A 15,260-nucleotide genomic window follows, 5' to 3' on the forward strand; every position below is an offset into this window, starting at 1 on the left:
GATCTTCTGGCAGTCCAAGGATCTTCTGGCAGTCCAAGTCTTCGCCAGCACCACAATTCAAACGCGTCAATTCTTCGGCGGTCAGCCTTTTTCACTGTCCAACTCTCGCATCCATACATCACAAATGGAAAGACCATAGCACGAGTTATACGGATCTTGGTTGGCAGACTAATGTCTCTGCTCTTTACTAGGCGGTCAAGGCTAGCCATTGCTCTCTTTCCCAGAAGCAGGCGTCTCCTAATTTCATGGCTGCAGTCTCCTTCCGAGGTAATCTTGGAGCCCAAGAAGAGAAAATCTGTCACAGCTTCCACTTCTTGTCCCTTGATGCTCCAGGACTTGATAGGGCAAGACGCCATGATCTTTGTCTTTTTAATGTTCAGTTTAAGCCCAAACTTCTCACTCTCTTCTTGTACGCGCATCAGAAGTCTCTTGAGTTCCGCTTCACTTTCTGCCATTAAAGTGCCATGAAAAGGATGAAGGATAAGTTAACAAGGGTAATTTATGAATCATACGCAATCTGTGACTTGGGAGACGAATGTGTCAGTATGCCATCAGTGGCTTTGTTAAAGAAGGAATTATAATTTCTTCGCTAACCGTCAGGATGTTAAAGACAAGGCAGAAGTTGGCTGCAGACGTGAAGTGAAGATAGAAGACGTGCGGCTTCTTGTGATTATAGTTGTCAGTGCAGCGTTGTCCTTGTGTTTGTGTGTGCTTCTTATGCTTTGCGTTGTTACCTGCTCTGCTGCCTTCTTCCAAGAGATGTGTGACCAACTAGCACAGCATTCGACTCTATTAAGGGAAATCAGGTTGGAATATTAAGGACCCCGCTGATATAAGGGTGATCACTTTGAAATACACTGTATTATGATGGAATAAAGCTGTCTAATATGAGTTATGCTTGACTAAGATATAAGAATGGAGATTGGATTTCACATTTAGAGAACGTAAGGAGTAGCCCTAAGATGAAGGAAAATATTGCTGGAAGGATTGCTGGAAGTGCGTCCGTAGCAAAGCTATATTCTAGCAAACCTGGATCTCCGTAGTGGCCGCCAGATTGGTACCATCACTATGCCATCCGACGCGATAACATCTTCAACGGCACCACCAGCTTCCACCGTCGTCATGACGCAGCCTCCTGACCCGGGCACCTTCTGCGGCACAGGCCATGTCGACGTAGAAGGCTGGATCGGTATGTACGAGCGCGTCAGTAAGCACAATCATTGGGACGCTACCCTCATGCTCGCCAACGTTATCTTCTATCTGGAGGGTACGGCGCGCGTGTGGTTTGAGACGCATGAAGACGATATCACATCCTGGGATATGTGCAAGGAGAAGCTTCGTGATTTATTCGGCAAGCCTATCGGACGCAATGTCGGCGCACTAAAAGACCTCACATCCCGCGCCCAGTCTTCGACATAATCATATTTGTCTTATATACAAGATATTCTAGCCTTATACCGAAAAGTGGACAGCGCCATGTACGAGTCAGACAAAGTGGGCCACATATTAAAGGGAATTGCAAACGATGTCTACAATCTGCTGCGTTGCAAAGATTATACGACGGTCGACTCAGTCATCCAAGTTTGCCGGCAGTTTGAGCCAGCAAAACACCGTCACATTAATCCCCGCTTCGTCCGCTTGCCAAACACAGCTGCTGGTTCTTCGTGCGAAGATCGTCCAACACTGCAGCAGCCATCTCATCCAACTAACTTGACCGCGATTGTTCGCCGAGAGATAGAAGCTATGGTACCCGTTGCGTTCGCTCCTCAGCCGGCAGATGCTACTATAGCTTTAATATAATCTGTCGTTCGCCAGGAGTTCGCAAATGTGGGCCTCAACGCGATTGTGGGCTTCAACTCTGGCCAGTCTTCCGCACAGCCCTCATTCCAACCTAACGCACAGCCATCTGTCCAGCCCACCGTTCCGGTGGTAGCAGCTGCGGCTGCGACTGCACCCACGCCGACGCAATACCGCTACCGCTACCGCAACCCGGACGAATGGCGAACCTCGGATGACCGACCCATCTGCTTCAACTGTTCACGTGTCGGCCACATTTCTCGTCATTGCCGCAGCTGTTGGATTCCGCCACTTCGACCCCGCTACTTCCCTGATCGCAGAGCCGAACATGGTCCACACCCAAATCATTTCCGTGATACGCGCTCTCGTGATTTTAACTCGCCAGCCTCGTGCATGTCCTGCCGCTCACCGTCGCCTCAGACCCGGATTTCCCGCTCGCCCCTACTTCGCCGTGCATCACCTCCCCACTTCTCTGGCTCTCTTCCGGAAAACTAAGCAATGCAGCTGCCGGAGGTGATGCTGCATTGACGACTCGGCCTGAAAATCCTCCGCTGACCCTCGCTAATCGCCGCAACCTTCTGGACTTACACCAAGAGGCTGACTGCTTGTCCTGCCATCCCGTAGATCCTCCCGATTTATCCTACCACACTGTTCACGACTACATTTTGTCCATCTCGGACTTTATAAATATCGCCTCCTAACAGCGTCGTGACCCTGCCGTACAACCAAGTGTAGACAGGTGCAAAACAACCCTGATTCTTCGACCAGCATGTTTGTGCTCCATAACAAGACATTATACAGACGCAATATGCGTCCAGATGGCGCTGACCTTTCACTGGTTGTTCCGGCTCATCTGCGCTCTACTGTCCTCGCCGAAGTTCACGACGCCCTTACAGCAAGACACTTGGGAGTATCATGCACGTACGACCGTGTGCGACGCCGATATTTCTGGCCTGGTCTCTACCGCTCTGTCCGTCGCTACGTCACCGCTTATGAGCTATGTCAGCGCCGTAAGACACCCTCGCTTCAACCTAGCGGGCACCTGCAATCACTCTCAGTTCCGACTAAGTCATTTTCTCGTGTCTTCCTCGATCTTCTAGGGCCTTTTCCGACGTCGACTTGTGGAAACAAATGGATTGCTGTGGCGACTGATTATACTACCCGATATGCTGTAACCAGGGCCATCTCCACCAGCTGCGCCTCCGACGTTGCCGACTTTCTTTTGCATGACGTAATCTTGATTCATGGCGCTCTGCGTCAACTGCTCACAGATTGTCGCCGCTGTTTCTTTTCTAAAGTAGTTCATAACCTTCTCCGCTCATGCGCTACTCGTCACCAATTCACAACGGCCTACCATCTGCACACGAACGGTCTTACTGAGCGCCTAAATCTCACACTGACCGACATGCTATCTATGTATGTGTCCGATCACCATCGTGACTGAGACATCTCCTTACCTTTCGTCACGTTCGCCTATAACATCTCACGCCATAATACCGCCGTATACTCTCCCTTTTATCTACTTTTCGGCCGTGCCCCTTTACTCCCCTTCGACGCCTTGCTGCCTCTTGACGACTCTTCCTGTAGTTACGCTTCAGATACCATCGCCCGCGCTGATGCCGCCCGCCACATTGCTCGAGACCGGCTTGGCGCGTCTCAGTGCTCACAAAAGCGTCGTTATGACCTACATCACCGAGACGTCCTCTACCTTCCTGGTTCCCTCGTCCTTCTTTGGCATCCGGCCCGCCATGTGGAGATGTGCGAGAAACGTCTGCCTCGCTACTTGGGTCCTTACCGCGTCCTGCGGCAAGTCACCGATGTGACCTATGAGATCGCCCCTCTACAGCCCAAGTATCTTTCCACAACCACTCATCCAGAAATCGTGCACGTCGCCCGTCTGAAACCATACCATTCAATTTCTCCTGTGTAGGCAGCACCGGGACGGTGCTTCTCCCGCGCGGGGTATACTGTTACGGAGCACAGTATGGAGATGACGACGACGCGCTGGTGTGGTGTTGTGAAGAAGACGACGCTCAGGCTAAGCTGGGTTTGTTCTGGTGGCGAGTGCTTCTGACAGTCAACTAGCGGTTACCGCTGCGTACATTTTCCTTAACAATATTAGGTATTTGGTAATTATGCGAGCCGTGAATGGGCTACATCGGTTCCAGCCAGAATTTGAAATCATTATGAAAATTTATTTCAAAACAAAGCACCTAGTGCTAGAAGAGCGAAGCATGTCGCCAGAGCAAAATATGCTTTATCAGTTGATGAATCAGCATGTCATAGGCTACGGGCCTTAGGCAAGCATGTCTACCGTGTTTTCAAACTTTAAGTAGAGGGCTAGATAAAATAGGACTCATTCCACATGAAATGAGCAGAGTATGTCTAGTACAAATGAGAAATTGAGGTCAGCCCTTTCAAGGCTAACATTCCTTAAAAACCATGAAATTGCACTATGCACCTAGGAAGGTTTAGTGGACCCCTGAAATAGCATCCTCAAGTCAGGCACATATACACAATCACTCAACGTTGTTTGTAGTAAATCCTGCTGTCACCATCTGAAGTCTATATGAGAGAACAGCAGGGTCATAACTTCAAAACATCGCAGATGATAATAGATTTGATCTCTATATAACACGTTTAGGACCGGATATAGACTGCCTTGAGGTGAAAACTGAGTTGCTCCTGCTTCCTTGCGAAGCAAATAAAAACAACATTCCTATGTATACATTCTGTAGCACCTAAAATAATGCTAGATATTTCCACATACACAATATGTGAAACACACCGAAGAAAATGTCAGGCCTTCTTATACTTCGAAGTAGCAGCGCGAGAAACAAGAAATTAAGGGGAACAAGACATGGGCTAGTCTTTTCATTTGCTTGTTTTTCGCGCCGCTAACTTCAAAATGACACCATATCAACTTTCTCAATCATATTTATATCTCAAATCAGTCCGGAATTGCAGAAGTAACAAAACATAATAGTAAGAAACAAGTTCCCAAAAAGAATTACCCGTGAAGGTGAAGGAAGAAGAATTCAGCCCCTCGCTGTAGAATAAACAATCACAGTTAACCGATAATGACGAATCTAGTATCGAAGAGTTGAATAATACCTTCAGAAATATCAATAGAGAGTAAGTGGTAGAAGTAGGCGGCATGATAGTTAGAGATGATATAAATACATTATCTAGGCAGACCAAAGAGTCGAGTAAGAAATGCCAAAACATTAAAGCCTCCAGCACAGCAGAAAAGGTAGAACTGCCAGAGGTATTGAAGGTAATTAATAGGTTCAAGGTTTCCGACGTAAGGATGTATAAGAGGGAAAACATTGAGATTGCTCTAAAAAAGACGGCAGCCTTAAAGCGGCGAAGAGGAAATTAGGCCTAGAAAGAATTCAAATATATGCGTTAACGACCAAGGCAGACAATGTCATCAATATTATGGACAATATAGTCAAAGTAGCCGAGAGGTTCATACTGATCTATGTAGTAGCCAAACTACTGAGGACAATAATGAGATCGGCAGTAATGAAGAGCAGTCAGTCGTTCCGCCAGTGACGATTAACGAGGTTAAAGAAGCTTTATCAACTATGAAAAGGGGGAAGGCACCTGGGGAGAATCAGGTAACTACAGATTTGTTGAAAGATGGAGGGGGCATTGAGCTAGAAAAACCGGCCATCCTGTATACTCAATGCCTGGAGACATCGACAGTACCGGAATATTATGAGACCGCTAACATTATATTAATTCATAAGAAACGCCTGCTAAGGGCTTGAAAAATTACAGACCAATATGCTTACTATCCTTTACTCACATCATGCTTAGTAAGGTAATCACAAACAGAATCAGGACAACCTTAGACCGAAATCGTGAAAAAAATCAAGCAGGTTTTTAGGAAAAGGTACTCAACTGTCAATCATATTCATGCCATCAACCAGGTGATATAAAAACGCTGGCAGTGTAAACAGCCCTTATACATAGCAATATTTATTTTGGAAAAAGCGTTTGACTCAGTAGAAACATCGGCAGCCATGCAGGCATGACGACAACAGGATGTAGACGAACCCGGTGTAATACTACTGGAAGATATCTATACATGTATAGATATCTTGCAATTGCTGTACAGCTATCATTGTTATGCCTAAAGTCAGTAAAAATTCCCATAAAAAAAGAGGCTAAGCAAGGAGACGTGATCTTCCCAGTACTGTTCACAGCTTGCTTAGAGGAAGTATTCAGAGACTTGAATGGGAGCAGTTATTGAGAACGGTAGATGAATACATCACTAACTGTATTGTGCTTATTACACTGTCTTGCTAAGTAGCTGAGGGGATAAATTGCAAAGAATGATTGAACACCTAGACAGGAAAGGCAGAAATGTAGCCGTAAAAATCAATGTGGAAACACTCAGATAATGTTCAACGACCCAGGGAAGGAAAAGCAGTCTGGAATAGCTGGAGAAGCATGGACATCGTAGATGAATACATCTACTTTGGAAAGGTACTAACTGCAGATCCGGATAATGAGAGAGAAATAACTGGGAGAGTAAGGTTAGGATGGAGTGCGTTTGACAAATACTCGCAGATTGTGATTAGCGCTTACCGGTATCGCTCAAGAAAGTATATGAGTTGCTTCTTACCTGCACTCACCTGTGGAGCTGAAACGTGGAGGCCTACAAAAAGGGTTGAACTGATGTGGACAACGCAGAGGGCCATGGAACGCAAAATAGTAGGTGTAATGTTAAGAGATAGAAAGCGTGCATTGCGAATAACAGAAATAGCCGAGTTAATGATACTCGAGTGGAAATTAAGAAATGGGCACGGGCAGGGTATGTAGCGCGAAGGGACCACTACTGATGATTTCTTAGGGTAACAAACTAGATTCTAAGGGAAGGAAAGTGTAGCGGGGGCGAAAGGTTAGGTGGGCAGATGACGTTAAGTTCGCATGGGTCAAGTGAATGTAGCTAGCACAGGAGTATTATAGTAGGAGAAATATGGAAGAGGCCGCCACCTGCAGCGGGCACAATCGGGCAGATGATGAGAATTTTGATTATCGTTCAATAGGCCTGCATGTTTAATTTTGTGTACTGGAACGGTAAGAACATTAACCCTGGATGTCCGTAGTCACAATAGTTACGTGGTGGTGATAAGACCGTAAACACCAAAAAGAGAAGGCAGGCGAAATCGCACTTGCATCAAGTCTTTTTTGGGCTGACTTGACCGCACAAAGGAACTAAAAACAAGGTAGCGGCGATAGCAAGAAACGTATTCTCTGTTCGTCGAACTGAGAATGCTCGTCGCATGCGCCAAATTTCAGTTTAAAAGTGGCAAGGAAACAATGGGATAAAACCTTAGGCAGTGACTAGCGTAATCTCGAGCATTGCAGAAACACACGCGAGCGGCAGGAAGCTTCTAGCTTCTTCTGGAGGCATTTTGCACGACGACAAAAATGATAAAGCAATATCTCGCGACAACAAGCACGACCAAAAACAAAGGACAAAATCGACCCTTGCGCTAGAATCACAATGATCAGGCCGCATGTCGACGGCTGTCAAAAAATTGAATCATTTGTGTCATTACGGACGCCCCCTTAAAAATAAATCGACTCGATTCTTACACAATAAATAGTGAAAGGTAAACACAGTACTAGAAATTAAAACTATTGTCCTTTAACGCGCGAAATAAGGCTTGAGGCGCATCGCATAGACGATTTCTGGACGCACCCGGTGGCGCTTGGCTGTGGTAGTGTCATCAGGGATGACTTCGTAATGTAGTTGTCCTACGAGCCTATGGAATTTGTTTGGACTAAAGTATAAGCATAGAACCTTTTCACTTAAGCCACGACGACAATTTCCAGTGTAGTGAGCAGCCCGAATGTAAAAATGTTTATTGATAACATGAGAGCCTCACGCATGTGAAACCTAGTTTGTTTTTAAATCATGTTTTCCCTTCCATGAAGCCCGTGTAACTTTGTTGTACCTTTTTTTTAGTCGATATTTATTGCATCAGGGCAATAAATATTCACACCTGCTTGAAGTGAAACGACTTCGCAGTATTACTGAATAAATAAATAAATAAAAGTCTTCTGGCTTGTACACTGCATGGCCTCGTCGTAAGTTGTAGCTCGGGTGTCGGTACATTATTGGTCTTTATACGTAGCCGGGGAAGTCGTCGGGTTTCCTCTGCACGCTGCAGGCAGGCGACGACGTCGAGGTTTTCTTCTTCTGTTACGTGCGGCGGCATTGCGTCAAGCGTTGTCTTGGGCTCCCTGCCGTACACAAGCTTGAATGAGGTCGCTCTGGTTGTCTCCTGGATGGCCGTGTTATACGAGATCACGTGCAGCAACATGGCGCACCAGGTCTTGCATTCGGCGTCGATTTACATGGCGAGCATGTCCGCTATAGTTTTATTCAGACATTTCGTGAGTCCATTCATCGGCGCGTAATAAGCGGTAGTCCTGTGGCTTGTCTCGGTGTACCTAGAAATGGTTTGAGTTGCTGTTCCCCTCTCCTTGATGCGTACTTTGGGGGCGCCGTGTCGCTAAAGAATGCGCGCGACAAAACCTTTGCTACTTCTGCGGTGCAATTAGGCAGTGCTTTTGCTTCAGTGTAACGGATAAGGTAATCGGTGCCCACGACGACCAACTCGTTCCATGCAGACGAAGTCGGGAAGGGACCGAAAAGATCCATTTCAGTTTGCTGAAACGACTTGGTCGATGGTGGTATGGGGTTCAGGAGCCCAACAGGTCTGATGTGAGGCGTCTTGCGTCGCTGGCAATCCCACCATAGTGGGCAGGTAAACGGGGCTAATACTTCCCTTGGACTCGATGCAGCGTTCGGGTCATTCCGAGATGACCTGCTGTCGGCTCATCGTAGAGAGCCTGCAAAATTTCTTTTCGTAGTTCCTTCGGCACGACTAGGAGATATGTTGTACTATTGGGTGCAAAAGTCCTCAGAACTAGGACGTCGTTGTGCAACACGTAGGACGATGCTGACGACTGAACAGAGTCGGAGGAGAAGCGGTCTTGCCGTGTAAGTAATCAGCTATGGCTTTCAAGTTAGGGTCTGGGCGCTGCTGCTGTGCGAAACTGCTGGCGCTTACCGGCCCCAAAAAGGCGTCTTCGCCGTCTTCTTTCGGCGGCTCATGTGGGCGCGTTAACTGTGGCTCGTGACATGTAGTCTGCATAGTAATGCTGACTTCCTGTTTGGAATGCCGAATCCTTGAAGACGCTAGCTCCATCGTGCAAGGAGGCCAGAGGGAGTTTTATCTTGGCGAGCCAGCACAGGGCACGGTGGTCGCTCACAACCTTAAATGGTCGTCTTTACAAAAAGGGGCGCAAATGTTGATGAGGCCAAAATAATGTCAAGGCATTTTTTAATAACGTTGTTTATTGCCTCAGGGCATAATGGAATATGTCCGTCGTCTAATAGTTGGCCTCAGCCTTCGACAGGAAACGGCCAGCGCTCACGATAACTTTTTTCTGTCCGTCAAATTTCGGAACAAGAACAGCGCCTAGGTCAATGCTGCTTGCGTCGGTATGAACTTCTGTCTCCCCATTTTCATCGAAGTGCACGAGTACAGAAGGGGCAGCAAGCAGCGCTTAAGTTGCTTGAAAGAATTATATTGCCGCGCTTCCCGTTTATAGAGTACGACAGCCTTTTTAAGCTGTGTCAACGGTTCAATAAGTAAGCGTACAGATCAAGGAACCTGCGTACTGCTTTTTTTTCGGCTGCCTGCGGAAACTGCACGATTGTAGTTGTTTTCTTTGGGTCAGGGCAAATGCCATTCTTGCTAACAATGTGGCCTGGGAACCGTAGTTCCTCCTAAGAGAAGGGGCGTTTCTCTGCTTTCAACGTTAGCCCAGATATCTTTATAGCTTCGAGCACAGTCCAAAGCCTATTCAGGTGGCCTTCAAAGCCTGAAGAGAAATCAATACCAAGTATACAAGACAAATCAGCCACTTCAAGCCCGCCAGCACAGTATCCATTAGCCGTTAAAACGTTACTGGTGCGGAGCAGATGCCGACTAGCATCACCATGAACTCAAATAGACCATCCGGTGGGATGATGCAGCTTTCTCGAGATCTTTTTAGTCGACTGCACTCAGCCAAAAGCCACTCATCAGGTCTGTCAATGTGGAGTATTTAGCGTTGCATGAGCGGTAAAGTCTGTCGCCAATACGAGGAGGGGATAGACGTCTTTTTCTTTATGCCATTCAAGTACCGGTAATCCACGCAGTAGCGAAGGATGCCGTCTTCTTTACCTAAGTCACTGGCGCCGCCAAGGATCTCCTTGATGGCAGAATAACGTCGTGCCGAAGCATTTCTTCTACTTAATCGCGGATGGCCTAGCGTTCTCGCGGGGATACAGGGTAGTGTTTTTGGCACAGAGGTCTGGCGTATTTATCCATGGCGATGCGGTGCTTGGCCAAAATAGTTTCTCGCACTTTGGAAGCTCACCAGTAGAATTCGCTGTAATATTGAACAATGGTCCTTATCTGGTCTTGCCTGCTTCGGGGTAGTGCTGCAATAATATCGAACCTGGGATGATGGTCTTGGTCAGTTTGATCATTCACAGACTCGTCGAGGAAGGCAAAGACATCGCGGATGTCTGCTAATTCGTCCAGGAAGGCGACCGCTGTTTCCTTGCTGAGATGCCGGTAGTCTTCGATGAAGTTGGTAACCAACACCTTAGCTTAGCCACTCCGGAAACAAATAAGGCCTCTTGCGATGCCAAGGCCTCTACTCTGTAAAATTGGATGTTTCCTTTTACAACCCCTTGAAAGATTTCGACTTATTTTCTACCCACCGAGACAATAACGGTTGATTTGAACGGTATAGTCAATTCGCAATCGAGGATGTTTAGAGCGGGGTTGATGCGTCGAAGTTCTCGAAGCAGGTATGGCTCCGTCCATCCATAGCTTGAGTTTTGAGCGAAGGTCGATGAACGCTTGATGTTCATTCAGAAAATTCATACCTAAAATCACGAAGCGCGAGCATTGCTGCATTACGACGAAGTTATTTAGGGCAAACACGACTATTTACTTTACACTATTGCTGCGAATCGCCAAGATGGCGTAATAAGGTTAGCACCAAGGATATATATTGATACGTGGCAAGGCTAGTCCACGAAGGTTAGTCCAGGCTGGCACCGCACACAGAACACAGAAACACAGCAGCGTCGACCTTATTCTAGCATCAATCGTTGCTACCACTTTGTCTTCTTCCGTGTCACTGTTGCTGACCGTTTTCATCTTCAACTTCCAGCGATGCAGGGCATATATGTCAAATTACCCCCCCACGAAAAGCACAGTCCCGGTGCGCACTAGGACGAACTACTACAGGGGTAATACGACTTCATCCGGGCAACATGAACAATCTTGGTGCGTGACATAGAGGACTGTTGCGGAGGATGTGCAGGGGCGATCTCGTATGTCACAGGAGTGACTGGCCGTAAAACGCGGTAGGGTCCTGCGTATCGTGGCAAGAGCTTCTCACACAGCCCTACTTTACGAGCGGGAGTCCAGAGCAAGACGAGAGAGCCCGGAGAGTAGGGGACATCCCGGTGGCGAGAATCATGGCGTCGTTTTTGAGAACTTTGTGAGGAAGCTAGTCGGCGGCGAGCGATAACACGGGCGGCGTCAGCTCGGGAGATGGCGTCACGAACGTAGGTACTGGTGTTAGCGGTGGGAGGCAGTACGCTGTCAAACGGAAGGGGAGGGTCACGGCCGTATAGAAGATAAAAGGGTGAGTAGCCCATTGTGTCGTGACGAGAGGAATTGTACGCAAACGTTACAAACGGGAAAGTAATATCCCAGTCACGGTGATCATCCGAGACATACATTGACAGCATGTCCGTGAGCGTGCGGTTGAGGCGTTCGGTGAGGCCGTTCGTTTGTGGATGGTAAGCGGTGGTAAAAGAGTGCTTGATGGAGCAATACCGAAGAATTTCGTCGACTACTCGAGCAAGAAAGCAACGGCCACGGTCAGTGAGCAGCTGGCGTGGAGCACCATGGAGCAGGATGACGTTGTGCAGAAGAAACGCAGCCACGTCAGTTGCACAGCTGGTGGGTATCGCTCGGGTGACAGCGTAGCGCGTAGTATAATCCGTGGCCACCGCAATCCATTTATTCCCCGACGCAGAAAGTGGGAAAGGCCCGAGAAGGTCAAGACCAACTCGGGAAAACGGGTCTACTGGGATGTCGATCGGCTGCAGTGATCCAGCTGGCATAACCGAGGGCTTCTTCCGTCGCTGACACCGGTCACAACAAGCCACGTAACGACGGACAGAGCGATAGAGGCCTGGCCAAAAGAAGCGGCGGCGGACGCTGTCGTACGTACGAGATACGCCAAGATGACCCGCTGTAGGTGCGTCGTGCAGCTGTTGAAGAACGGTGGTACGCAAGTGTTCGGGGACTACGAGCAGAAGCTCGGTGCCATCTGGCCGCATATTCCGTCCGTATAAAGTGCCGTTGTGGAGCACGAAAGTGCTGAGGCGATTGATAATGCTGTTAAGCTTAGGATCTAAGCGCTGCTCATTGCGAATGTTTGAAAGGTCAGAAATGGCCAACACATATGTGTCATCGTCACACTCGCTCGCAGGTGGTGGATCTACCGGGTTGCGGGACAGGCACTCGGCGTCAGCTTGCAGCCGGCCAGACTTGTGGATGACAGAAAAAGTGTATTTCTGAAGGCGGAGGGCCCAACGGCCCAGGCGACCAGTAGGGTCATTCAGCGTAGAAAGCCAGCATAAGGCATGGTGGTCTGTGATGACGGAGAACGGGCGGCCAAACAAGTAGGGGCGAAACTTTGTAATGGCCCACACGAGGGCTAAGCACTCACGTTCTGTGATCGAGTAATTCCGTTCAGCTGCAGAAAGGAGGTGACTAGCATAAGCAATGACGCGAGTGCGACCCATCTGCTGTTAGGCGAGTATGGCACCAATACCGTGACCACTGGCGTCGGTGCGTACCACCGTTGGGGCCGAGGGATTGAAGTGTGCCAGGACGGGCGTGTTGGTGAGGGCTGCAATGAGCGCAGAAAAGGCTTGAGATTGTTCTTGGTCCCAGAAAAATGGAGTGTCGTTCTTCAAAAGATTGGTGAGTGGTCGAGCCGTCTCCGCGAAGTTGGGTACAAACCGCCGAAAATAGGAGCAAAGCAAGGAGCAAGGAGCAAGAAAACTACGTTCGTCACTGATACAACGGGGTGTAGGAAATGCACTTACAGCACGTATTTTGTCTGGGTCGGGTTGAACGTGCACGGGCGTCGACCACGTGACCGAGTACCTTGAGTTCACGTCGGCCGAAGCTACGTTTCTTCGAGTTCAGCTGTAGGCCAGCTCTTCGGAAGACGCCAAGAATGGCATCAAGGCGATGGAGATGGCTCTCGAATGTAGAGGAAAATACAATGACGTCATCGAGATAGCACAAGCACGTCGTCCATTTCAAGCCGCGCAGGAGAGAGTCCATCATGCGCTCGAATGTTGCGGGCGCGTTACACAAGCCGAAAGGCATCACCTTGAATTGATACAGGCCATCGGGAGTGACGAAGGCGGTCTTCTCCCGGTCCCGTTCGTCGACTGCGATCTGCCAATAACCGGAACGAAGATAAATGGAAGAGAAATAGCTGGCACCGTGCAAGCAGTCGAGGGCATCATCTATCCTGGGGAGCGGGTAAACGTCTTTCTTTGTAATTTTGTTGAGGTGTCGGTAATCAACGCAGAATCTCCAAGTATTGTCCTTCTTTTTGACAAGCACGACAGGCGACGCCCAGGGACTGCTCGAAGGCTCTATAATGTTGTTTGCTAACATCTTGTCCACTTCATCTTGTATGACGCGTCGTTCTGAAATGGCGACTCGATAAGGTCTTCTGTGAATTGGGCGGGCGCCTCCGGTGTCGATACGATGTGTAACGAGAGACGTTTGTCCTAAGGGGCGGTCACCAAAATCAAAAATATCGCTGTACGAATTCAGAAGACTCGTAAGTGATGTAGCACGGTCAGGGCGCAAATTAGGTGCAACCATTCCTATATGCAAGCCTCCGGAGATGGGGACGGTGCAGGTCGTGTCGACACTTTAGCAGTAGGGTCAGGCAAAAGAGCGGCAACTGTGACATTAGACAGTGGGGTCAGTTCGGCGAGAGTAATGCCCTCAGGAAGAACGTGCACAAAAAGGCCGAAGTTCAAGACTGGAATATAAGCGTTGTTATTTTCTACGTGCACAGTGTTATGAGGGAGAGCGATTCTACGCTGCAGTGTCACGTCGGTTATGGGGCAAACAACGTAGTCGCCATCAGGAACGGAGGGGAAAGGCGTCATGAGCACATACACTGCAGCTTCTGGTGGCAGACGAGTAAATGTAGAGCAGCGGAGACGGAGCGTTGAAGTATCAGAGGCCTGTTTGTCAGGACAGAGTGGCAGGTCCAGATGAAGCAGTCCAGAAGAACAGTCAATGAGCGCGGAATGTGCAGTTAAAAAGTCGAGTCCTAATATAACGTTGTGAGGGCAACTGGTGAGGACTGTAAATAGCACAGGGATATGGCGGTCGGCAATGGTGATTCTCGCAGTACACATACTAATCACAGTAGCTGTGGTGCCATCAGCAACACGAACGGTAGATGAGGGAGCGGGTGTGAGGACTTTGTTGAGGCGTTGACGGAGCGAGGAACTGAGGACGGAAATGTGGGCGCCAGTGTCAATAAGGGCACAAACTGAGACTCCGTCCACAAGAATGTCAATGAGATTACGTCTGGGTGCGAGGGTCAGTTCCGAGTTGACAGTCCGGGTCGGTAATGCAGCGTCACTTCCGGGCTCTGCATTCGCTAGTTTCCCGAGTAGGTGCAGGCGTATGATTGAGAGGAGCCGCGACCAGGTAGCGGTGAACGGGATCGATGAGTCCGGGGAGATGGAGATCGGCTGTAGCGACGAGCAGTTGGGACGGTTTCGGTGCGAGGTTAATCTGGTTGAGGAGGAGAGTGTGTAGGTCGATCATAGGCGGAGCGGGGCTCCTCTGGTGGGGCGACAAAGCGTCGAGGTCCATAGTAATACCGACGGTCAGCGTTGTAATAAAAGCGAGGGGTGGGGAATGTACGGCTACGGCAATACCGCGAAGTGTGGCCGGCTTGACAGCAAATGAAGCAGATTGGCCTGTCGTCTGAGGTGCGCCACTCTGCAGGGTTGTGACCAAGGTAGCGGCGTGGGGAGGCTGTGCTGGTGGTTGTAGCAGCCACTAAAGGAACAGGGTGCGATGGTGGCGAGGGCGGCACGGAGCTAGAGGAGAGGCCGACGTTTGCAAGTTCCTGGCGGACAACGGCCTGTATCATGGCAACGGTGTCGGGCAGCGGAGACGAGAGTGGTGCAGGAGTTACGGCCTCAAGTTCTCTGCGGACGATCCGAGTTACTGTCGTCGGATGGGAGGGTTGGTGCAAAGGGGCCAGGTCATCGCAGGATGAGGTAGCCGCCGTGTTCGGAA

At 49.0% G+C, this 15,260-nt stretch overlaps 1 pseudogene; it reads left to right on the forward strand.

The window, feature by feature from the left end:
- Nucleotides 1-1,068: 1,068 nt before the first annotated feature.
- Nucleotides 1,069-2,498, forward strand: LOC146186700 (uncharacterized; annotated as a pseudogene).
- Nucleotides 2,499-15,260: the final 12,762 nt, after the last annotated feature.

The sequence above is a fragment of the Amblyomma maculatum genome, chromosome 6, assembly GCF_055883805.1.
Source record: "Amblyomma maculatum isolate TAMU_Amacu chromosome 6, ASM5588380v1, whole genome shotgun sequence".
NCBI lineage: Eukaryota > Metazoa > Arthropoda > Arachnida > Ixodida > Ixodidae > Amblyomma > Amblyomma maculatum.